The sequence below is a fragment of the Petaurus breviceps genome, unplaced genomic scaffold, assembly GCF_028583685.1.
Source record: "Petaurus breviceps papuanus isolate PSGF00001 unplaced genomic scaffold, PetGlider_PUasm1.0 140, whole genome shotgun sequence".
Taxonomy (NCBI): domain Eukaryota; kingdom Metazoa; phylum Chordata; class Mammalia; order Diprotodontia; family Petauridae; genus Petaurus; species Petaurus breviceps.
In genome coordinates, this window is record NW_027185698.1 from 27,866,997 (window position 1) to 27,893,448 (window position 26,452).

Sequence of the window (26,452 nt, forward strand, 5' to 3'; positions counted from 1 at the left end):
TTTTTTGTGAAAAAAAAACATGCATCTAATTTTGAAATGAAATAAATGCATGAAAAATTCATCTCTCAGCCCAGACCTGGCATGTTAAATTCAGCCTGGAGCAAAATTTCATGGCTGAGTTACAACCCTGAAAATAACATCCTGCATTTGAAGTTCTGAACCAGCCTTCACATTCCATCCCTGTTTAAAGTAACACTTCTAGTCTACCATGCAGTAACACTTTTGCAAAAGGAGTTTTTGCCTGACAAGAAAAAGAGGAAAAGAGACATGAAGATTTGTTTTCTTACCAGTGACACATCCAGGCTACCTTTTAGTAAACAGAGATCAGAATAAAATCCAGAAGAAAAACCTGGTGGGACTGTTTTCTTGGAGAGGGCCTTAGTCCTTGACTTCAACTTTTGTCTAATATTTTGCAACCTGTGAGTTATAAAGTCACTTCTTTTAACTACTTTCTTTAGCAATAAGCAAGAAATTCCTGACATTACAAGGCAACTCCCCAGCTGGACTCTGAATTTCATGCCAGTCACTTCCCATGTGCCAATACTTGGATTATAATAAACAGGACTAAGCATGTTTGAGGTCATTTAATCTTCAACTCATATCTATGTTTCCCTTTCTGAAAGAGTTAATTGTCTCAGAATCAAGAGAGCCTGAGCAGGATCAGAGCTGAAAACCAAGAAGCAGGTAACACAATATATCCTAAATCAACAATCTCGGGAGGACGTAGGATGCAAGAAAGGACAGCCAGATTAAATTATTCAGGCATTTATTTCTCTTGACATTTTATTTATCAAAGCAGTTTGGTTTATAAGTTAGTCTTTTTTGTTTGCCATTTATTGTTGTTTCATCCGGCTCAAAGTGGAAAATGTAGGCAAAGCTGGACTGGAAATGTTACTGTAACACTTGCTGTTTTTCTTAAAAAAGAGAAAAACCTGGAAACAGAGTTTGTTTGGATAGGCTCAGAGGAGCTTAGCTACTTAGTTGGATGCTAAAGGGGAAATATGGCTTAGTTTTTCAGAACCAGGGCTTTGTAGTGAACATCAGAAATATTCTTTCCTTTTTTTTTCTTTTTTTGTCTAAATGTGGGATTTCATTGGGGTAGGGATGTTCTGGTGTAGAAATTCCCTCCTCTAACAGCCCAGCAATTCTACCATAATTTAAGAGTGCCAGAGAGTTACCTGGGTATGTACAGAGGTTGAGGGTCTCACATATTGTTAGGATGTGTCAGGGGCAGGATGAACTTTATAACCATATTTTATTTATGTTTCATAAAAACTCAGGAGTGTGTTAGCATCCTATTGATGATAAAAATAAAGCCAAAAGCTGAAGTGATCTGCTCAAGGTCAAAATGCAAGTAAAGGTCAGAGCTGAGATTTGAACTCAAGACTTCTGATTTTATGTCCTTTCAGACTATGTTACAAACCCTTGGTTCTTGCCCTGCATAGTCCAATTAGCCAATCTCCCTAAACCATTTTGTTAATGAAGCAAAGGCCACAGATTCTATTGCTAGAATAACCTTACCCCTTACTAATGGAAAGAAAAGGATGAGCTTGGTGAACTTAGAAAAACATGGAAAGAATTTGACAAAATAATGAAAAGCTAAATGAGCAGAACCAGGAGAATATGGTATATAGCAATAATAACATTGTTTTAAGTTTGATTTTGAGAGAAGAAGTCCTTTTGAGTATTATGAAGACCCAAATTAACTATAAAGGACTTATAAAGAATGATGCTGTTTATATCCAGAGAAAGAACTGATAGATAGAAATATGTCTAGAATAATTTTACACACGTGTGTGTATATATATGTATATAAACACATACATAAATACATACACACACACACACATATATATATACCTATTTATGTCTAATGGTAGCCATCTACAGGGTAGGAGTGGGGGAAGGGAAGAAAAAGAAAGGGCAAGGAAGAAAAAAAGAAATTTAAATGATTTCTTGATTATATATTGAAAAAGAATAGCAAGGTGTACATAGTAGATTTGCAATTTCAAGTGTAATCAACTTTTTATTATATTATGTTATGAAAATGTATGTATTATTCCACAAATTAAAAGTAAAATATAAAAAAAATTAAAAAGAAAATTTTGTTTTTATATGCACTGATTGTGTTCACACAATTTGGCATTTAATGAATGTATTCTTTGTAATAGGTCACTGTGAAGATTCAGAATAGGGAATGGGGATGCCTCAGTGCATATCACTACCATAACTGGAAAAAGTAATTTATAACATTAGAGTTAGAGGGAGTGTTTAGTCTAGTACCACCCTTTAGGTTAATTTTTTACTTTTTTTTGAGGGGGGAAGCCAAGGCAATTAGGGTTAAGTGACTTGCCCAAGGTCACACAGTAAGTGCCAAGTATCTGAGGCTGAATTTGAACTCAGGTGCTCCTGACTCCAGGGCTGGTGCTCTATTCACTGTGCCACTTAGCTGCCCCTATGTTACTTTAAAAAAAATTATTGATGCATTGTTTTTTACACTATAGACGTTTCCCAATATTTCTATCCCTTTTCCTACCTTGAACCCTCATTTGCTGGATATTCTATATCACCTCAATATGTTCAGTCTTTACCTTTTGTGGGGTGGGGTATTTGATTTTTGAAGATGATTCAGTGAAATTTGCAGCCACATCCAAAGAGTGAATTGAGAAGCCCCAGAATTGAGTTCCATATATTTCATTTACTATTTGCATGACTTTGGACAATTTATGTTACCTTTATACTCTTTAATTCCCCCTACTTTAAAGTAGGGAGCTTGAACTAGATGGTCTGTAATGGTTTCTTCCACCTCTAACATTCTGTTTTTCTCTGAACTTATTTTATCTTTTCTGAGTGTCAATTTTCTCATCTGTAGAATGGGAGTAAGTAATATCTGTAGGACCTACTTTTTAGGATTATTGAGAAAATTCAAATGAGATAATATATGTCAGAAATTTAGTCAACCTGAAAGCACCATATAAACCTCACTTATTACAGTACATTGAAAAATACTTTGAAAACTATAAAAACAAATGAGGTCTTGCTACAAAGGAATAAAAATAAGTTTCTTTTTTGTCTGTGAAATGACTTTGAAGGTAATATGCAATAATATTTATAATCACACAGCATGGAACAGAGATCTAGGGTCAGAAGACATAGAGATCATGTAATCTAACTACTTTTATTTTATATGTACAGAAACCCAAGCCCAGAGAAGTCCATCAGCTTTCGTTATGCCACACAGGTAGTTTAGGAAAAGGTAGGAATTGAACCCAGGTCTTCTGAATTGAAATCTGGTGCTTTGCCCAATACTTCACATGGCCCTACTCCACCACATCCATTTTGCAGATGAAGAAACAGAGTTACTGAGAGATTTAATACTTGCTCAAGGTCACACAGTATGTTAGCAGAGAAGCCAAGATTGAAATGAGGATTTTCGGATTCTAAGTCTGGCACTCATACTTTGCCGTGCTGCCTTCATGAAACATTAAACCTTATACCACTGAAAGTGGCTCTCCTTGTCCTTGGTGTCTTTCAGCTGAGAGGGGAATGACAAAACAGGTTACAGACCTTTGAGGCAGTCCAATTATATTGAAGTAGACGGGAGGATGGCAGATGCAATGGAAAAAGCTGACAGATTAACACTGATTTACAGTTTGAAGAGCAGGGCACCACATTTAAAGAAGGGCATAGACAAGCTGGTGGCCATTTAGGGGACCCTTGGGTGATAGGACTGAGGATTGGTTGAAGGGCAACTTCAGGGACAGATAGAAATTTATCAGTAGAAACAGCATTATTACATGACTAATTACATGATGGAAAACTAGATGTTTTCTCCAATACTCTCTGAGTCCCAAAAACCCCAAAACAATGTCCAGCCAAAAAAGGAGTTATGTACCTAAGGCAGAGAAATTATAGCTGTACCCACAAGACAAGAAACCTAGTGAATAAGACCTTATTAATTAATAGTGGAGAATGCCAGTACAGAATTCACTCACTCAGCAAACCTCCACCATTAGTTTTAATGCCCTCGCAGTGCACATAAGCAGACTTTGCTTTGAGTCTCAGGGATTTCTCTCCTGCTGCAAAGGTACTACTGGAAAAATCCCATCCAACCCTGCCTGCTCTTCTCTCATTATCCTATTCCAGCCATCATCAGATAGTGACTTGATCCAGTCAATAAGGAGTAGGAAATACAGAAGTAAGGCCATAGATTTCCCACTGCCTGGGTTGACTCCAAGATCAGGGAGCCCCAAGGCTTTTGAGGCCATCTTTCCCAACTCCACAAAAACAAAAATTGCTGATTAAGCCCAGTCAGAGATTTAAAGAATGAAGAAAATCAGGGCAGGAGTGTAATGTGCATGAGCACAGTGGGCCCCATCCTGTCCTCCAGAAGCTGTTTGGAGTGTGGCTTGAAGCTGGTGAAAAGTCAGTTCCCTAAAGTGGGAGGAAGGGGTGACAGCTTTGCAGTTCAGCCCTGAGTGTGAATTCCCCTTCAATGGAAAAGAAGTCATAAAAGTGAATGGATGACAAAATACTAGAAAAAAAGGTTAAAACCACCAAGTTCTGAAGAGAAATAAAAAATATATTTAAAACCCAGAGCAGGTAAATCAAAAGAGGAAATATCAAAATTAGGTGGGAGGATGAGTATCAAAATATAAAACATATGACAAACCTCTCTAAATAAGCATTGCAAGATGAAGGGAACTGAAATAACTGGTCAAACACAACCCTATGGATTCCCAAGAGAGGATGGAACCACGACAAGGGGTTCCAGAAAGGTTCAAAAGACAAATAAGAATCTTGAGAGAAGTTTAAAGGGAACAAATGGTAGAATTCATGACCTTCAAAGGACAAATAATTAGCATGTAGAAATCCACAGTGAATCCACAGTGGCTCATTTCTCTAAAGAAGTCAAAGAGAGAACAACGGATTGGAAATTCTGAAATGAAAGATGATCTAGAAGAAGAAAAGCAAAAGGCAGTTGTGTCACATGAACACATGATCTTTATACAGCAAAAATCATTGATCTTGAAGACAGGTTGAGTAGAGGCAGCTTAAGGATCATAGGCCTCTCAGAAGAATATTATAACAAACTGAAAAACTTGAATACCATAGTGTAGGAAATAAACAAGAAAACCACCCCAGAACTTCTTAATACAGAAGACAAAACATTAATGAAAAGAACCCACATATCAACCTCTGGAAGAACAACAACAACAAAAAAAAAACAACTATGCTTCAAATTTCAAGACATGAAATGACTAAATTAAAAAATTCCAGTAACAAACATCAAACTTCACAAATGGCCAAGAAAAAGATCTTCAAATGTAAAAGAGAGGAAATTTGAATATTACCAGACTATTCTGTATCCATGAGAAAGCCCGTTCAGAAATGGAATAATATATTCTAAACAATAAAGCAATTAAAGGTGCAAATCCAAATGATACACCTTCCAAGTCTGATTCTAATCAACAATTAGAAATGAAATAAAAAATAAAGGTTTTTGAGAGATCCTATAAAAAAACCCAAAATAAACAATCCCCACACCTATATATGAGCAGATTGTTCTACTTTCAAATACCTCAAACATCAAAAACACAAGAGAAGAAAAAAAGTACAATCTCCAACAAGAGAAAAAATAATGAAATATATTTCACCATTTCTAGGGAAATATATATACATTTTTATTTATTTTCTTCATTTTTTTGCCTTATTTTTTTGGGGGGGGAAGGCTGGGCAATTGGGGTTAAGTGACTTGCCCAAGGTCACATGGCTAGTAAGTGTTAAGTGTCTGAGGTTGGATTTGAACTCAGGTCCTCCTAACTCCAGGTCCTCCTAATTCCAGGGCCAGTGCTCTATTCACTGTGTCACCTAGTCGCCCCAGTATATTAATTTTTTTAAAAAGGATAATTGATTTTTTTTAAGTGCAGAAGGGAAAAATAAAGATGAAAGAAGAATTTAAAGAAATAGGAAAAAATGATAGTAGAGAAGCAAGGATGAAACACTATAGACCAGTCTTTTCCAGGTTAATCAATTTATTTTGCCGGACTAAAATGCAGAATGGGAGGGTGCATAAAGGGGGAGACTAGAGGTGGAGGACTGAGGGAAATTAGAAATATACACTAACTAAACTCATGCATGGGAGGTAGTTAGGCAGCATGGTGGATAGAGTGAAAGGTCTGAAGTCAGAAAGATTCTTCCAGAGTTAAAATCTGACCTCAGAAACTTACTAGCTGTGTGACCCTGGGCAGGTTACTTAATTCTGTTTGCCTCAGTTTCCTCAACTGTAAAATGAGCTGGAGAAAGAAAAGGCAAACAATTCTACTATCTTTGCCAATAAAACTCCAAATGGGGTCACAAAGAACTGACATGACTGAAATGACTGAACAATAACAACAAAACCCATGGGGGATCAATCAAGGGATGATAATTTTGATAGTCTCTCAGTAAGATAACAGAGTATTGGTAGGAAGTAGAATTGGAATGCACAATTGGGGACATGCAGAAATGTCCACCATGGAGCAATGGCTCTATCCTCATTACTTCCCTCATGAAATGGTAGTTCCAATATTGAGATGCAACAGAAAAATTGAGTGATGTGATGAGACAAAAAGGCAATAATAAAAATTGGCCAGAAGAGGGTAGTTGAGCTTGCTATTTCAGACATTTTAATTCCAGGGGAAGACAAAGAAATTTAAAGAAAGAATGAATAAGCATAAGGACCATGAAACAAAATTAAAAAAAATTCAAAACAGAAAAGTAGCAGAATTAAGACAGAATAAGACATTTTAAAAGGAAGCAAAAAAATACCTTACTAGTTTAGAACACATTTAGGAAAATATAAATCTTTCATAACATTAAATATGAATGGATTAAATACTCCAATGAGACAAAAGAGAGTGACAGAGTAGATAATGCAAAACCTCACAATCTGTTGTTTATAAGAAACAGCTGTTAAAAAACAAAGACATAGAATAAAAATGAAAGTCTAGATAGAACATCAAGTGAAACCAAAAAAGCAGATATTGTAATCATGTTCCAAATGGCATATCATTGAATTTAACAAAGGAAAAATTGGCTGAATTTCAAAAAGATATAGATAGTAACACAATGACAGTTATTATTCAGTTGTTTCAGTCATGTTCAACTCTTTGTGACCCCATTTGGGGTTTTCTTGGCAAAGATACTGGAGTGGTTTGCCATTTCTTTATCCAGCTCATTTTACCGATGAGGAAACTGAGGCGAACAAGATTAAGTGACTTGCCTATGGTTACAATGGTAGTAAGTGTCTGAGGTTGGTTTGAAGTCAGATCTTCCTGTCTCTAGGCTCAGAACTCTATACACTGTGCCATCTAGCTGACCCAAAATGCTAGTAAGAAAGTTTAATGTTTCCTTCTCAGGGTGGGCAAATCTCCTAAAAAGTTAAGCCAAAAGGAAAATACAGAATTTAAAAAATTCTTTGAAAAATTGGGGCTAAAAAACTTATGCTGACTTCTGAATGGAATCACTAAATAACACACAAATTGCTTAGCATCTTGTGAAACTTTTGCAAAAATTGACCTTGTTCTAGGGTACAAACTGCAAATGAATGTAAAAAGGCAGGAATACTAAACATATGCTTCACAGATCATAATATGTAAAATGATAACAAATTCATAGAGTTCAAACAAAAGATAGAGATTTAAAAATGAAATCCTAATGTAGTGAGTATTCCTATGTTGGATTTCTATATTTCTTTTTTTTTTTTGAGGCATAGAAGGGAGCAGAATGCTTTTTTTCCTTCATGTTTTAGGCTTTATTGATGCCTTCTATTCTTATATCACAATGATTTCTTTGCATACCCACACTGTTGAACAATATTTTATAAAAGAAAAGAGCTATGAAAAAAAACAACCAATAAAATGAACAAGTCTGACCCCATATGCAAAATTCCACCTTCTCAGTCCCATATCTCTCTTGTAGGTAGAAGGACATATATTTCATTATCTCTTCTCCAGGGCCAAGATAGGTCATTACAATTACCCAGAGTTTGGATGACTTTTAGAGTTGTTTTTGTTCACGTTATTATAGTAATTGTTTACCATGCCCTCTTATTCTGCTTACTTCCCTCTTCATCAGATTACACAGGTCTTCCCATGCTACTGTGCAAATTTCACATGTCATTTCTTATGAGTTGCCTTTTAAAATATATATGCATAAAAGATTTTATTTTCTAGCTCCCCCTCATCTCCCACCTTCGTACCCACTTTACTATTCATTTTTATTTTACTTCTGGCAATGCAATATGTGACTCAAATGTTACTAAATAGTTGGGAGTGCCCTGCCCCACTGAACCCCTGAGTCAGCAAGTGAATGAAACCTCAAAGAGCCAAGAGTTGTTAAATACTGAGCTTCCTCACTCTTTATCTTAATTAGGCATTTTCTCTACTACCAAAATTGTTTGAGATTTATTCCATAATGCAAGCCTACTTTTACATGCAATACATCCAATAAATCCATCCTCTGATGCTCCATTATAATTCTGCATTCTCAAGGGACATATCAAAGGAGCACATGCTTTAGCAGGTCCTACCAAACTGGAAAAGCTTAAATATCTGCCCAGGGTTGAATGATTAACTAAGGACCAGCCTGGCTAAGTGTTGTAAGGCCCATCACCAGAAGTTTGGCCACATTGTTATGAATTTTATGGGGCATGGCAAAGGGTCTTCTAAGGGGCAGAAGAGTTAAAATATGCATACATATGTAGGACTGACTACACTGATGACATCACAGAGTTTTGGAAGTGTTGAAGCACAGCAACCTTAGACAATGTGCAAGTTACCAATATATATATATCTAGGCTCAGAAACTAAATAAAAACTTACAATTATTAATTTATTTTATTATCATTTATTTATTTAATCAGCTCAATTAAATCAATTCAATTATTGCTATTTAATTATTTTATATATAATAAATACTTAATACATTTATTTCCTTAATTGCATCATGCAAAATAAAGGCAAGGGAATAGAACATATTCTAAGCAAAAGTGTAATAGGCAAAGGTGACTTAATGTTTCCATAGAATCTTGGAATTGTAAAATCTCAGACTTGGAAACAATCTCAGAGGTTATCTCCTCCAACTTCTTACCCAATGCACAAATCTCCTTTAAAACATCCTAAGTGAGTGTTTATTTATTTTGTGCTTGAATATCTGTAGTGACTGGGAATTCGCCCTCCTAATTTCTTTACTAATACAGAATTTCCCTCCCTCCTTCATACACACACACACACACACACACACACACACATTCTCTGTGCTCCCCTAATCTCTTTCAATTTTTAGTCACACCAAGGTATGACATACCCTTCCAAAGGATTTATATTAACTAGAAATGAAATGTAGTTGGATGGTGTCTCAGATTTCAGACATCAGTCAGTAGGTGGGGCAGAATTCAGGCTTATATGGAAGAGACCTTTTTCAGTATCCCTGAAATTTTTTTTACCCCATGTTAACTATCCCTATAGATGTCTATCAATAGGGGCAACCCTTAATGGAGATGGCAAGAAGGTCACTGTAATGGTCAGTATGATATGTATGGTCCTGTAATAATAATAATTAATAATAATAATAATGTTCACAAAGTTAAAGGCACAATCAGGGAGAAAAAGAGTTCACTCGATGTTCTGACTATTCTCAGTAGAGGTGAAATGTAAAATGACTAACTAGTAACTCTTGAAAAAAAAATTTCTTGGAAACATCCCAATGAGGTATCCTGGAGGTGGTGATGTTCAACAGTATTAAATGCTGCAGAAAGGGCAAAGAAGATGTGGACTGAGGAAAGGCTATCAGATAAGGTGGCAAAGAGATCACCGATAACTTTGGAAAGAGCAATTTCAAGTGTGTTGAGATCAGAAGCCAGATATCAAGGGGTTGGGAAGTGAGTGGAGGCAATGAGTGTGTGCCAATTTTTTCTAGGAGTTTGTCAAAGAGAGAAGAAATGTAGGATGACAACTTGAAGTCATGGAAGGTGAACCTTCCTTCACTGAAGTAGATTATCTGAAGACTGAAGTAGATTATCACTGAAGGGAAAAACCATTGTGGAGAAGTGATTGCTGACCAACTGCTATCAGCAGATAGTAGAGCTCAAGAACTCTGGAAATGGCATCCTCCCCACTCTCTCTCCACCCCCCTAGAATACCAGTACTGATTCCAATCTATCCATCATAGCCATTATGTGGGAAAGTAATTGCTGTGGGCGGACAGTCATTTCCACCAATTGCCACTAAGAGGGTAGGCAAGCCATCTTAGCTGACACAGCAAGGTATACTGAGGTCAGACCACTACCACCCCCTAGACCACCATGTCACCTCAGATTCTGATGGAAACAGCCCATGAAAACAGCCCTGAAACAAAAGAGCCTTGGGAATATGAATGCTCCCAATCCAGAGTTTGTGCAGTATTCTGGGAAACAGTCTCTGTGGAGACACAGCTGCTCCTACATATGCTGTAGCATCTTTGAAGACCTAGAAAAGAAAATGCTTGTCATTAAAATCCATGTCACTGTCAAATGGTTCAATATCAGAAACTGATAGGAATTTTAGCAGTGCAAATGACATTAAGAAAGAATAGTCATCTGTTTTGCCACTATGTTTGTCTGATGGACTATGGGACCTTTCCAGGTGACTTGCTTCTGCAACCTTCCATATGTATTATCTCTCTCATTAGAATGTGAACTCCTTGAAAACAGGGAGTGTCTTACTTTTCTCTTTGTGTCACCAGTGCTTATCACAGTGTTTTATACATAAGAGTGTAATAAAAGCTTCATTCATTCATTCACCTAAGATAAATATGTAGGCAGTAGGGAAAGATCCAGTCACTAAAAAGATTGAAAACCAAAATACTGTACTCCTTCCGAATCAGCCCATGGGTGTAAAGCATAAGACCTTCATCCAGGGGTCAATTATTTTGGGTGTCTCCCAACTGTGCTTTAGTCCCCAACCCTTACTCTTACCATCTATCTTGTTAGAATTTTACCTTGTGGAAATTGGGACTCAAGTTAGACATGAAGAAATACCCAGAAAATAATTTGGACACAGAAATTGGGAACTAAGCATACAGATTAGATAGTTTCCCAAATTAAGCCAATCATGGGAGACCAGTTAATACTTGGACAAAGCCAGGCTGCAAGGGGTTGGAAAATGAAAGAGTGGAACATGTTTTTATGGCTTTTTCTTGGAGTTTAACTATGAAAGTGGAGAGGAATATTGAGAATATGGCAGAGTTAAGAGATAGTTTAGACCTAAGCATTTTTCTATAAAATTGGCAGAGGCAGTAGAAAGGGAGGGATAAAAAATGAGAGCATGATGTTGGATGAAAGTTCATGTTGGAAGCTTACTTCCTAGTGATGGTGGATAAAGCTTGTAGGTGTAGAGTTTTTCCTAGAGTGATGCAGGGTTCTTGGGGGTGCTGTTAACTGCTGAATCATACAGAGCTCTAACAGAGGGTTTATAACTGTCTGTAATTGTATTTTGAGATGAACAAAAGCTTTGTTCTTCCTTTAAATGCCTTAAAACACAAAGTACATTCTGTTAAGTAGTCTCCCCTTAATATTTAAAATCCCATTTTAAGTTATTTCCTCTTTCCTAAATTTCTGACCCACTTATGCTCAGATCATTGCAATACCATTTAAGAGTCTGTTGCTGTCTAGTAGGGCTTTCTGCCTTGTTTAATGACTTTTAAACATTCTTCTTTTCTACAATCAAAATTATATGAATTTTTCAAATACCAAAAGATTTAATTTTAATGCTGAACTCCAGAATCATGAATTCTGAATGGAGCTGAAACTTGACCAAAAAAAAAAAGTCTGCAAAATCAGAAAAAAATTTAAATGTTAAATTTTAGAAAATGATAGAGAAAGAAACTGGAGGATCCTTAGAGATCATTCAAACCAATCTCTATATTTTATAAATAAGGAAACTGAGTCCAAGAGAGAAAAAGTGACTTGCCCAAGGTCATAGTTAGTCACTCCCCAAGTCTTGCTTGACTTATTAAAGGTCAGTGCACAGGGGCGGCTAGGTGGTGCAGTGAATAGAGCACTGGCCCTACAGTCAGGAGGACCTGAGTTCAAATGCTGCCTCAGACACTTAACACTTACTAGTCATATGACCTTGGGCAAGTCACTTAACCCCAAATTCCCTGTATTACCCCCTCCAAAAAAAAGCTAAAGATCAGTGCACATCAATAGGCTGTGAGAATGTCTAAAACCTCTAAGGGTTTTAGACCCTTTAGACCCTCCTTTTCTGTCCTCTCCTGTACTCTCCTGTCCTGTCCTGTCCTCCCCTCTCTTCTCCCTCTCCTCTCCTCTTGTCTCTGTCTCTCTCTTCCCTCTGACCCTGTCTCTATTGGTGTGTCTGTCTCTTTCCCCTTTCTTTTCCTTCCCAACATTTTTCCACCCTACAACTCGCTGAAATAGGTTCAAATTGCACCTCTGACTTCTTGGACTTTTTTTTTTTTGGTCATTTCCTTTTTCTTAGAAAAGAGTTATTTTTTCACTATTTTCATTTTGCTACCCAGCAGGGAGGTCACCAAGCATTTTGTGCTATGTAATTGAACTTGGTACCATAAGAAGTATGAACACAGCATGTTGCTTTTTTGAGTCATTAGAACAGGAGCCCAGCCCTCCATATTTGCTAAGAACTGAAATACTTAGTTCTCTGGGAGTCTTGCTTGCTGCTGCAGGTGATCTATCACTGGTGGATGTCTGAGAGAGGCCCTGACTATTGTCTCTACCCAGGTTTCCCTAGGAACATCAGAATATAACTCATGTCTAGAAACCTAGATGCACCCTCCCCTTGCTACCAAGGTGATTTTTCTAAAGTGCAGGTCTGACCATGGCATCACCCTGTTCTTTGAGCTCCTGTGATTCCCTATCACTTCCAGGATCAAATATAACATCCTCCAGCATTTAAAGCTCATGAGCCTGGCCCTTCCTACCTTTCCAGCCCTCATCTACCTTCTTCCCCTTCATGCACTCTGATTTAGTAACACTGGCCATCCTGTTATTCTTCAAATATGACACTTCTTTCTCTTTGCCTTCTCGGTGACCTTCATGCTTTCCTCCTTCCCTCTATCTTCCAGTTTCTCTGACTTCCTATAAGACTCAGCCCAGCTCACAGAAGACCTCTCCTTGTTCCCTCTTCCCTCTGAGATGATCTCCCATTTATACAGCTTGCATCTTCTATGTACTTGGTTATTAACATGCTCACATTTGCAATTAGTACAATTAAAATGTATAATTCTCAAGTGCACAGGTTGTTTTTTATATTTTTTTTGCCTGTCTTTCTGTCTCCATCTCTTAGCAAAGTGTCTGGCACAGAGAAAGCATTTAATAAATATTTTTTGACTGACTCATTGAGGGTGAATACCTCAAACATGTCTCATCCCTCTACAACTAGCCTAGATCCAGGACTTCAGATATCCCTAACTTGATTGCTGGGGAAGACCAGTGACTGCATGTTTTCTCTTGCCTCACTGTTAAAACCCCTTCCTGTCTTTCCATTCATTTTTTAGGTATTGATAATGAAATCAATATTACTTTTGCTACTACTGCTCTTTGGCTACACTCATAATTCCTGTGTTCCTGAGTTGTGGACTGTTTAGATGAAATCTCCTTTTCCCAACTGTCTTCTCAGCTTGCTCCCTTCTATCCATCTATGTCAGCCCCATAATTCTCATGGACCTATCCATTGTCCCTTCTGGAATGCCTGTTATCACATTATCCTTCATATTAGACCTGTGGGATTTCCCCAATTACTTTGTACATACAGTTATTCCTTCCACACTGACTTTCCCCACCCAAATTTCTATATATTTCTGGTCATCATAAGAAATTAAATGGGAATTTTTGAGGAGTTTTGCAAAACCCCTAGGCAACTTGTGAAAGCTGGCAGATGACACAGAAAAAGTTTAGAAAGTCAGAAATGCATAAAATAGATTTATAGTATTGTATAATATCAACATATTTTATCTTTTAATACTATAATAATTCAGACTTCTGTGTTAGGAAGGGAGGGGCAAAAAATCTTACAGTGTAACCCCCTCATTGGGGAAGGGATAATAACCATATTTTGTATATATTTAGTTTTGCACATACATATTGTTTTTCCAATACATAATACTTCCCAATTCTCCCAACAAAAAAAAGAATGTAAGTTCCTGGAAGGTAGAGACTGGATGTGCTTATACTTGTATTTCCATGACCTTGTAATGTCAGCACTTTGGACAGTGTCTGACATAGCTGTTGAATTTAATTATCTACCACCTGTGTGTCTTTGCACAAGACACCACCTCTACCTTAGTCTCAGTTTCACCATCTGTAAAATGAGGAGGCTGGACTGAAGTGATTTCTAAGAGCCTTCCTGCTGAGTTCTCAGTTTGAGTCAACTAGCCCTTAGTCAATTACTGGAGTAAAATAATTCACACTAAAGTGTGAATAAGACTTAATATTCTCCAGTGGGTGGATCTTTGCATTTTTTTTTTCAGAGAAGCTTATTAACCCCAAAGAATCTCTAATTAGAATCACAGAATATTAAAATTAGGTCATCTAGTACCACCTCCCACCTAATTCAATAATTCTTTCTCTGGTGTCTGTGACAGGTTGGCAACCTCTGTTTGACTATTTCCAGGGACAGGGTGCCATTTTCTTATGAGACAGCACATTCCACTTTAAATACAGTAGTCATAATTATAACCACATTGTTCCACTTCCTTACATTGTCATCAAATCTACCTCTCCATGACTTCCCCAAACCCACCTATTCTCCATCCTTGGCATTTCAGAAATGAAGTAGGGGATGAGTAAGAAAGGGCAGAGGAGACTTAAGAAAGAATGTGTGTGTTTACTGGGGGTGGATGGGGTGAATTGAGGGAAAACTTTACTTGGGCTCCATGGTAAGGACTGACCTTTAACCTCTGTCTCATTTTCCCCACTTTTTTTTTTTACCCTGGGACTTGTATAGAGGGGACTAATTAATATAGACCTGGATTCAAATCCATATTCTGCCACTGATTAGCTGTGGGACTTTAAGCAAATTTTTCCCTCTCTGGGCCTTCCTTTCCATTCAATGGAGGGGAAAAAAAGGCTTGGATTAGTCAAACTCATGGTTCCAGAATTCAATGAGTCTCTGATTCTGTAGTTGAATTGTGGAAGAATTCACCATCAGAATAAGTAATTAACCTGTGGGGATGATCACCAAAGGACAAGAGACAAAATACTTCTGAGAACAACAGACAGAATTGTGGATGGATTATTTTTTCTCCTCCAGGAGCAAAGTGCTCAAAACCCTACTAGCATCCCTACTGTCTGGCTAATCTTTGATCTTTCTCTCTTTACTGGTCACATCCCTTTTGCCTACAAACATGCCACTATCTTCCCCTGATCATTTCAAGTAGCTATAGTCCCCTTCTGGGCTAAACTTCTCATCCACGATACAACATAAGAATATAACTCAGGTCCAGATCCCTATGGAAAAGATAAAAGACTCCCAGTCCTTTTGCAAGCACTCAGACTAACAATGCATCAAATATAGGTTGAGATTTATTTAATCTCATGAAAACATGAAACAGGAAGGACTTCTCTATGAATAGTCAAGGTAACTCTGATTCCCTTACAGGTTACCTTCCACACCATCCCAGGGAGTAGTTCAGTCTTTCAAACTTAAAATAATCCCCTAGGTTTGAAGAAGATGGGTCTTCTTCTGCATGTCTTCTGCATTTTTAAAAAACCCTCGCTCAATGTGACCATTCCTGCCAGCTATAGTCCTTCATCACTCCTCCCCATCAGGGCTAAATTCTCTGAGAAAGCTACTTTGAATTGGTGTTTCCCACTTCTCTCTTTCTCTTCCTAACCCTCATGCAGTCTGACTTTAACCTCATCATTCAAACGAAAATATCTTCTCCAAAGTTGCCAAAGATCTCTTTATTGCTAAATCTAGTGGCCTTCTCTCCATCTTCATCCCTTTGACCCCTGGCAAGGCAAGCTTTTACACTGTTGATCATACTCTCCTTCTGGCTACTCTCTTTTCCTCTAGTTTCTTTGGGACATTGCTGACTACTAGTTTTCCTGCTTCCTATCAGTTCACTCTTTCTCAGTATTCTTTGTTGGATCTTCATACATCTTACACTCCCTAACAATGCATGCCTCTAAGGCTTGCTCCTGGGTCCTTTTCCCTTTTTCCTCTTTGTGGATTGACAGACTCCTTTCCCTTCTCAAGGCTCTTCTGCTTCAATCCTTTCCACCGATACCACTGACTCCTAGGCTGTTGGGTTGGTGGTATTCTCTTAGGGACTTACATGGAATCCTTTCAGTCACATTTGTGATTTAATCTCCAAGTGGCTTCATGGCAATAGTTCTGAGTTAGGGGAAACACATCAAATCCTAGCTCTACTCCTTTAACCTTTTTTATGTCATGAACCCTTTTGCCAATAAGGTAAAGCCTATAGACCCCTTCTCAGAAAAAAATGCCTTTTAAATGTTTGAAATAAAATCCACAGGCTTAGAAGGAATCAAATTATATTGAAACATAATTTCAATCAAATTATGTTGGAATATAATTTCCAAAATATATGTGAATTTTAAGAAAGTTCACAAACTCTAGTTTAAGAACCCTACCCTATACTATTTAACTTAACAATCTTGTTACTTCCCAGGAGTTTTGTTTCCATCTATATGCAGATGATTCCCAGATCTAAATTGCTAGCCCCAGACTCGCCTGAGCTCTATTCCCATAGCACAGACTGCCTTTTGAACATCTCCAATTAGATGTCCCATAGGCTCCTCAAACTCCAACTTTCCAAAGCAGAGATCACTATTTTTCCACTTAAGTTCCCCCCTTTCTAACTTCCTTATTTCTTTTGAGGGCACTCCCATCCTCCCAGTCACCCAGGCTTACAAGCTGTTTCATCCTCATTCTCAATCACATCATCCAAGGGTGAGAAACCTGCAGCCTTGAGGTCACATGTGGCCTAGCTCTAGGTCCTCAAGTGTGGCCCTTTGACTGAATCCAAATTTCATAGAACAAATCATTTGTGGAATTGCTTGGATTCCATCAAAAGTCTGCACTTGAGGATACAGAAGACCATATGTGCCCTCAAGGCTGCAGATTCTCCACCCTTGAATCCAATCAATGGCCTGATGCCATGACTTCTATTATCAGAACACCTTTTGTGTATATGTTCCTTTCCCCTCCCCCCCCCATGGAACCTCTATTGTAAGCCTTCATCACCTCTTGCCTAAATTAGTACAATAGCCTTCTGATAAGTCCCCACCCTTGATTCTCTCCCAACTCTGATCATTACACTCAGCTACCAAAATGATTTTCCTAAAATAGCAGGCTGACCATGTCATCTCCACACTCAATAGACCCCAGTGGCTCCTATCACTTCCAGGATCAAATAAATTCTTCCCTGAAATGATTAGCAAAATATCAGCAGAATTATTCATTTTCTCCAGCACACACCTACCTAGGCATTATAAACACAGAGTCTATTGAAAGAGCTCCTGTAATTTCATACCTAGGAAGGCAGAATTCTGGGGAGGAAGGATTACCATGGCATTTTGAGTACACAGCATTGATACAAAGGAATTTTATTTCTACCCAGGGAAGGGATTAGAGTCTTATTTGCTGCAATTCAAGAAAAGGGCACTGGTCAAGGACTATGAATTATACCTAGGGTACTGGTAACTTATAGGCAGTTATAAAATGTTTCTTAATGAAACAGGTGTCTTTTATGGAGACTCTAGGGATACACACACACACATACACACAAACACAGTACCTTGTCTAGTATAGTAGAAAAAGCATTGGCTCTGGAGTAAGAAAATATTGCCTCTTTAAGTGATTAAGTGTGTCAGTTTGGGTATATTTCTTGCTAACAATTGCAATTCATAACTTTTTTTTAAAAAAGCAGTTATTTTACTGTGTTGATCCCTAGCTGTTTTCTGTTGTCTCATATGCATATATATATATATATATATATATATGGGGTGTGCCAAAAGTCTTAGTACAGTTTTAAGCTTTATATCATATATTCATATACATTAATATAGTTATGTATGTGCATGTGTACATATGTATACATATAAAATATGTATACCTATATTCTGGATTGAGATAGACATTAGATCCGTAATTTTATTGATATAAGGAATTCTCATATGAAAAAACTCCCTCTGTCAATGCAGGTAGGCACCTTCTCTGCAAGGCACTTTTTCAGAGAGTTTCCTAGAACACTTAGTAGTTAAAAGACTTGCTCAGGGTGACCCAGTCAGTATAGACCAGAAATGGAACTTGGAAACATGGTTTCCTGGTTCTGATCTCAGCCTTCTATCTACCCACTACCCAACTGTCAGAGTATCTACTTATATTGATATTAGTATAAGTTTTCCTTCTTTCTTTGAAAAGATTATTATTTTCTAATGGATTCTCCTGGTCTTTGACCTCAAAGCTTGGCATTCCATCATGGACCGCTTCTTATAACTGGAAATTTCCTTACCTTCTAGATTCTGTTGTGGGTACTATATTTATGAAATATCCAACTTCCATTTCTCTACAGTTCAGTAGAAGAACATTAGATTTGATCCCAGAGGGGTTGGGTTCAAATCTTAGCTTATATATTTTTATAATTTTTGAGACCTTGGGTAAATCATTTAACCTTCCTGGTCTTCAGTTTTTTCATCTGTAAAATGATGAGGAGGTTGAACTAGACTTCCTCTAAAGTCCCTTTTAACTCTAAATATCATCATCAGCACCGATTCCATTGGAACTTGGCTTGGTGCTCTGCTTGGTTTCTACTCCACAAACAACAATGCCCTTTCCAGTTACCCTCTGACACTTCCCCAACTGCTTTTCAGCTTCCTTTTGTATATTGTCTTTCCCCAATCGATTATAAGTTCCTTGAGGGCATTTTTTTTTTTTTTTGGTTTTTCTTTTGGTTTCTTTGGTTTCACCATTAAGTGGCACCTTAAGTAGTCACACCTGACACATAGTAGGAGCTTATTAAATATTTATTGACTATTGACTCTGCTCCTTCATTACCCTGGCTCTGAGATTGAGCCTCCAATCACTTCCTAGAAATCTCCTTTTATTTGCTCTCTTATTATCATCCTTTTGTTTTTCCCTTCAGAATCTTGGCTTCCACCCAAGGATCTTTCTTTTTTTTTTTTTTTTTTTTGCCTTTTGGAGGGCAATTGGGGTTAAGTAACTTTCCCAAGGTTACACGGCTAGTTTTTTTGTGTGTGTTAAGTGACTGAGGCCGGAACTGAACTTGGGTCCTCCTGACTCCAGGGCCAGCGCTTTTACTAACTGTGCCACCCACCTAGCCACCCCAATCCAAGGATCTTTTGGCTTTGATAGTGACCATTGTTGAATTCCTACCATATTGTAGTGTATCTTGCCTCTCTCCAAACTTTTCAATATCCCTTTATATTTAGTCTTCCCCAAATAGAATGTAATTTCCTTAAGGAACAGCAGGGATTTTGCTTATATTTGTATTCTCAGTACATACTATAGAGTCATATACATAGTAAGCACTTAATACATGTTCTTTCTATCTCTAGCTCTATTTCTATCTCTCTGTCTAGCTCTGTCTCTATAATATCTATCTTTCATCTATTTCTCTATTCCTGTCTCTCTATCTAAATATATAATTTTATGATAAGACAATCTCTAAGGTTTCTTCCAGTCAAAATCTTATGATCCCAATCTATAACATCACTGTCCCTGAATCAAAAAATGAGGTAACTGATTTCTTATTCCTGACATTGGGCTGGGTTTGGTGGTTGGGAAGTGTTGCCACTGCAGTATCAGATGATTTTTTTATGACCATTGATGTTGAAATGTTGGCCACAACTGTGATAGTAGTAGAAGTATCTTGAGGGTTTTGAAATTTATAAATGTAAATAAATGGAGAACTGGGGCTTGATAGATAGACTCCTTTCCCTTCTCAAGGCTCTTCTCCTGCTTCAGTCCTTTCCACAATTTTGCTAGAATGAACCAATACCATGAATTAAGGTATTAGGGTCATAGATTTTTAAGATAGAAGGACAAAAGGGGGTGGCCAGGTAGCACAGCGAGTAAGCGCAATGGCTCCAGTGTCGGGATGACCTGGGGATCGAATCCTGGGCTCAGACACTTAGCACCCACCCAGAAACACCTGGCTGTGTAACCTTGAGCAAGTTACTTAACCCCAATTGCTTAAAAAAAAAAGATAGAGGGACAAAAGAGGCAATCTTCTAAAGGCTCAACATGATATGAGACAACCTGGTTTAGTGGCAAAATTCAAGGAACAGGAGCAGAGGACATGGGTTTGGTCCTAATTTTGCCAGAGTGTACCACTATGAGCAAATTATTCCATCCTCTAGCCCCAAAAGGGGAAGCAGAACTTCATGGTGTCTAAAGTCCCTTTTGGTTCTAAGACGGTATGGTTTTAGGTAATGCTCATTTGCATATTACCAGTTTTGAATAGTGTGTGTGTGTCTGTGTGTCCTTTCCTGGTTCCCACTACCCAAGCTCATGGCCAATTTTGGGAAAACCCCAGGGGACTGTTACACAATATATGAACCCTTTCAGATTGATTCCCTGGAAGGAAGTGAATAGAGAACACTGCTTGGACTTAAGGACTAAGAAGAAAAAAGGCAGACAGTATAATAGAGTAGAGAAAACATTGGATTTGCAGTAAGAAGACCTTGGTTCAAACCACAGTGCTGCTATTTATTACCTATGAAACTTCTTCTGCCTGGGGTTTACTTTCTTTCTTATAAAATAAGAGGGCTGTGCTGATCTCCATGGTTTGTTCTAGCCCTAAAGCCTGAAGCAGGTTGGCTAAGTAGTGACCTGGAGGTTCCTGAGGGTCCTCTCTAGGAATCATAGAGGTCTTTAGAATTTGAGTTTCCATCTCATTTGTTTTGTTGGCTTTCCCAATATGAAAAGATTTTTCTATAATATATTTGCTATGAATGCTGAAGGTATGCTATACTTATGTAGGAATTAGTCTTCTTAATAAGTAGCATTAATATCATGTGTCTGAGCTCTTGGTAAGGAATTAAATATGTTTGTTAAAGACTACAGAGAAGGGAAGGATCTATCAGCATATAATCCTATTCATTGTTTGCTCAGTTCATTCAAATAAAAAAAAAATACTGCAATTCCAGTAACTACACCAACCACTTTATTCCAAGGCGCATTATTAAAGGATATTAAGTACTGAGGTCAATATTGCAGACCTTTTACAAAAACTACTCAGCTATGGAGTAAATATTTTATGCACATGGTGTGCTTTACTATCTGGAGAGAGATAACTCTGACTCCTAGGCTGTTGGGTTGGTGGTATTCTCTTAAGGACCTACATGGAATCCTTTCAGTCACATTTGTGATTTAATCTCCAAGTGGTTTCATGGCAATAGTTCTGAGTTAGGAGAAATGCATCAAATCCCAGCTCTGCTCCTTATTGACTGGGTGATTGTGGCTTAGTTAGTTTTATTCCTCCTGGTATCAATTTCCTCATTTACAACATGAGGAAATTAGACTAGATCAGAGGATCTTAGTGTGGGAGTTTCTAAACATTAAAAAAAATATTGAATCACTATTTCAATATAATTAGTTTCCTTTGTAATTCTATGCTTTTTATTTTATTCATTTTATAGCATTATTTTGAGGAGTGCATAAGCTTCACCAGATTGCCAAAGGGGTGCATTACAAAAAAAACAAAAAAAAGAAGTTTTAATCCCCTGAACTCCTAAATTAGATGCTCTCTAAACTCACTTCCAGTCCTAACATTATATGAGCCTACCATATAGGATTGGTAAGGGGAGGGAGAAGAAGAATGTTTTCCCAATTAGAACAGGACAGTTAAAAGCCATTCATGATGGGAGAGGAGCATTCTGTCTTTTCGAAGCCACATGGAGATAGTGGAATGGCTGTTAACTTTAGAGACAGAGTACATGGGTGTGGATTCTGGCCCCTGACCCTTTACTACCCTGTGACTTTGACCAAATCCTTTAACCTCTCTGGGTCTCAGTTTCCTCGTTTATAAAATGAATGGGTTGGATTATATAACCCTTTAGCTCTCAATCTACAGGCCTAAATTGTGGGAGAAGTCATAAGTCTTGAGGCCTAATTTCTTGACTGTTAGTTGACCCCTCTGAAAAGTTCTCCCACCTTCTTTCCTCATGAGGTTCTGTGACCCCTGCAACAACAACACTGTCCTTCACCAGTGGACAGTATTCACTCTCTGTCTGCAGGACAGTCTCAGGGCTTCTTAACCAAAAGCCAGGTTCCAGGACTTCTTCAACAATAGGACTGTCTTTCACCAGTGGACAAATCTGGCAAAACAACATCAAAACAGACAGACAAAGTACCAGCAAAACAGCCATGTCTCCTCAGTCCTTGGCAGCTCAGGGGGCAGGTCCCAAAAGTCCAGGGCAATTCAAAGTGGCCACCAGCAATCCTTCTCAGTCTCTCTCTCTGCCTCCACGAGGTGCTGCTTCCAAAAAGTTCTTCTGCCTCTCTCTTGTCTCTCCAAATCTACATCACCAGCTCCTCCCAGTTCAGGACTCTCTTTTCACATCAACAAATCCATCCCACAGGTGGGATTAACAAGCTCTGGGTTTTAACACAATCAGTTTGAAAACCAAGCCAATACAGGGGAATCTTTAATTGCCATTACTATCACAGGTTCCTGATCCAAGCATGACCTGGAAAGTAGGACAAGCAGAGTGCAAAATGTGAACCTTGGGACAGGGTTACTCTGTCTTCCCAGGATTCTTCCCAGCCTCCACTTACCTAGAAAAGAAACCACTGAAGTGTTAGAGACTTGCTGTGTTAGTGATGGGTGACCATTAAGACTGTTGGCACTTGAAAATCTTTTCCAGAATGGGGATTTTTTAAAAAAAAGGAAACAAGTCACTAATGGACAACTTTCAGACACCTTGCAACAAAGATTGTTAACTTTTTTGATGTCACGGACAACTATGGGAGTATGGTGAAACCTTTGGATGCCTTCTCAGAGTAATATGTTAAAACATTTAAATAAAATGTACATGATTACAAAAGAAATATATATATATACACATACAAAACACATATAAGATTACAAATGAAATGTGTAAACATAGAAATACATACACATACACATATGCATACAATACACATACACATATATACAAAGTCAAAGACCTCAGAGCAAGAGTCCCTGCACAAGATTCTGGGGACCATAACTGTAATACCTTCTACTGTTTAGGGAAGGGACACCCTATGATGATGACCAACTTTGATCTGTGTGCCAACCCCACTTTAACCTGTTGGTCTTCCTTCTGAACTCCAACTACATTTTTGGGCCTACTCACCTTCTCTGGTAGATTCCTGGCTCTGGTCTTTGGACTGTATCACTGGTTGTTCTTTGGGGTGGGTCACTATGCTTGGACCATGCTAGTCCTGAGAAGGTTTCCAAGCTTTTGCTTCATGGTCTCTCCTGCTGGTTAATCTCCCATTAATTTCAGACCTTCTAGGCTCCCTGCCCAGCTGGGTAGGGGCTGAAATGTGACTTTTGAGGAGAAAGATTTCCTATTCTCCCTCAGGTCACACAAAATAGCTCACCCCTATTCTACCTCAGCCAGCTTTGCTCCCCTTGACAAACACCCCCAGTGAAGAAAGAGAGTTCCTCATGTCCAGGGAAGTAAAATACCAAAACAGATAAGTGGAGACAGGTACTGTTAGTAGTTACCATGGTTATGCATTACTGAAGACCCCAGGGTATGAAGAAATGCCCTTTTCCCAGTCCCAACCCACAAACAATGACCTGGGCCTTGTGGTCACACTCACTATTTGCAGAATTGGGTGCTGGATATAGAGCCTGTGGTATGTGTTAACCTGCCTCCTAGATACCAAGTTGGTTCCCAGCTTTTTCCTACAAAGAACTACTTTGTTATAGTTCTATGTCAAACTTTTATGCCTATACCTTTTTGTGACTCTTCTCCCCTCTTCGAACTTCCCAGCCAAAACCAACCTACTTTTTGAAAAGTGTCTCTAAAGCTATAGCATAACTCATTTAATTGGGCTTTGCTTCATTATGCTTTGCAGATATTGTGTTATTTTTTTTTTTTACAAATTGAAGGTTTGTGGCAACCCTGCATTGGACAAGTCTACCAGCACCATTTTTTTTAACAGCATGTGCTCACATGGCATCTCTGTCACATTTTGGTAATTCTAGCAATATTTCAAACTTTTTCACCAGTGTAATATATGTTATGGTGATCTGTGATCAGTGATCTTTGATATTCTAATTGTTTTGGGGCACACATAAACCATACCCACAGAAGATGGCAAACTTTGACAATACATGTTGTGTGTGTTCCTACTGCTCCTTGCCATTGCCCAGTCTCTCTCCTTCTCCTTGGGCCTTTCTGTTCCCTGAGACACACCAATATTGAAATCAGGTCAATTAATAATTCTACAATGGCCTCTTAGTGTTCAAATGAAAGGAAGAGTCAATGGATGAGGCAAACTTCATTGTTGTCTTATTTTAAGAAATTGCTACAGCCATCCCAGCCTTCAGCAACCACCACCCTGAGCAGTCAGCAGCAATCAACACTGAGTCCAGACCCTCTTCCAGAAAAGAGACGGTGACTCGTTGAAGATTCAGGTGATGGTTAGCACTTTTTAGCAATGAAGTATCTTTGAATAAAGGTATGTACATTGTTTTAAAAAATATAATAGTATAGCTCACTTAATAGACTACAATATAGTGTAAATGTAACTTGCATGTGTACTGGGAAACCAAAAATATTCATGTGACTTGCTTTATTATGATACTTGGTTTATTGTGGTGGTCTGGAATCAAACCAGTAATATTTCTGAGGTATGGCTATACTTAAGATATTTCTCCTGTTTCAATGTTTCTTTTTTTTCCTTAGAAATTTTAATTTATTTTTATTGATTACTTTTGTTATTACATCACATTCTTTTCTAAATATAATCTTCCCATATCTAGTAAACCATCTCTTGTAATGCAGGTTAAAAAGGCAAGAGAAAATTAAAAGTTCAGCAAAATTGACACCCACATTAAATTTGTATGGCAGTTTATGCAACATTCCACCCCATCATATTAAAAATAATTATTGATTTCCTTTTGTTTTTCATCACATTTATTTCCATATGTATCCATATCCCTCAGTGGATCATCTATATGTAGTAAAGTACAACAAACCAATAGGAAACTAGATGGCTCAGAGAATAGAGCACTGGTCCTAAAGTCAGGAAGACCTAAGTTCAAATACAGCCTCCATCACTCAGTAGCTGTGTGAACCTAGTCAAGTCACTTAACCCCTGTTGCTTTAATCCACTGGAGAAGCAAGTGGAAAACCAACTAAAAAACCCCAAGGACAGTGGTCTACAGGGTCACAGAGTCAGATTCAGGTAAACAACAGCAAAGTCAATCCACACAAGGAATGTGACTGGCAGTGAATGTATTACTCTATAGTTTGAGACCTCTATATCTTGTATGACAGGAGAGGACATTGTGATTTCTTTTCTATAGAGTCAAGATTGGTCAGCAAGTATATAACAAAAAGCTTTCTTTTTTTTTATTTGCAGGGCAATTGGTGTTAAGTGACTTTCCCAAGGTCACAAGGCTGGTTTTTGTGTTGTGTCTGAGGTCATATTTGAACTCAGGTCCTCCTGACTCCAGGGCTGGGGCTCTATTCACTGTGCCACCTAGCTGCCCCAACATAAGACTTTCTTTTAGTTTTCTTCTCATTTTTGTTATTGTTGTCTTTGTGTATATTGTTTTCCATATTATACATACTTCTGTCTGTAAAAGTTCATACAAAGATTTCTTTGAATTTTTCATACTCGTTTCTTATGGTATAATGTGACTCTATTGCATATATATGTATATATTACAATTTCTTTGGTTATTCTTGAATAAATGGGCATTCACTTTGTTTCCAGTTCTTTACTACTACTAATAATAACAACAATAAGCAAATAGTTTGCCACTAATATTTTGTTTTCTATAGGACGTGTTTTGGTTTTGTTTTCTTTTGTTTTTGACCTTCTTGGTGGCATATGCCCAAATGTCCTACCCTATTTCTGTTTTTCACACATGGGTTTATTATCTAAGCACTTTTTGACTCCCTGGTTAGGAGAATTTTTTGAGCCACACCTTAGACACAGTCAAATGGCTTGTCTAGCCAAGTGATACCAAAGCCTGCATGGGAAAAACAACATATTATACTGATGTAATAATAACAAATTATATCCTTGAATCTCATACCAACTTAGTGAGGCAGACAGGATGGGGATTATTAGCCATATTTTATTTTTATTTATTTTTAAGTTTTGTTGATGTCTTTTGTTTTTCAAGTCAGTTGTTTCCTAATGTACTCAACCCAGTGAACAAAGAAAACAGTTAA

At 37.9% G+C, this 26,452-nt stretch overlaps 1 long non-coding RNA gene across 1 annotated transcript; it reads left to right on the forward strand.

Annotated features, from left to right (window-relative positions):
• Positions 1-570: 570 nt before the first annotated feature.
• LOC138147273 (uncharacterized) lies at positions 571-25,975 on the forward strand. Its single transcript, XR_011164763.1, has 3 exons — positions 571-684; positions 24,567-24,725; positions 25,632-25,975. It is a non-coding gene; the product is annotated as an uncharacterized lncRNA (long non-coding RNA).
• Positions 25,976-26,452: the final 477 nt, after the last annotated feature.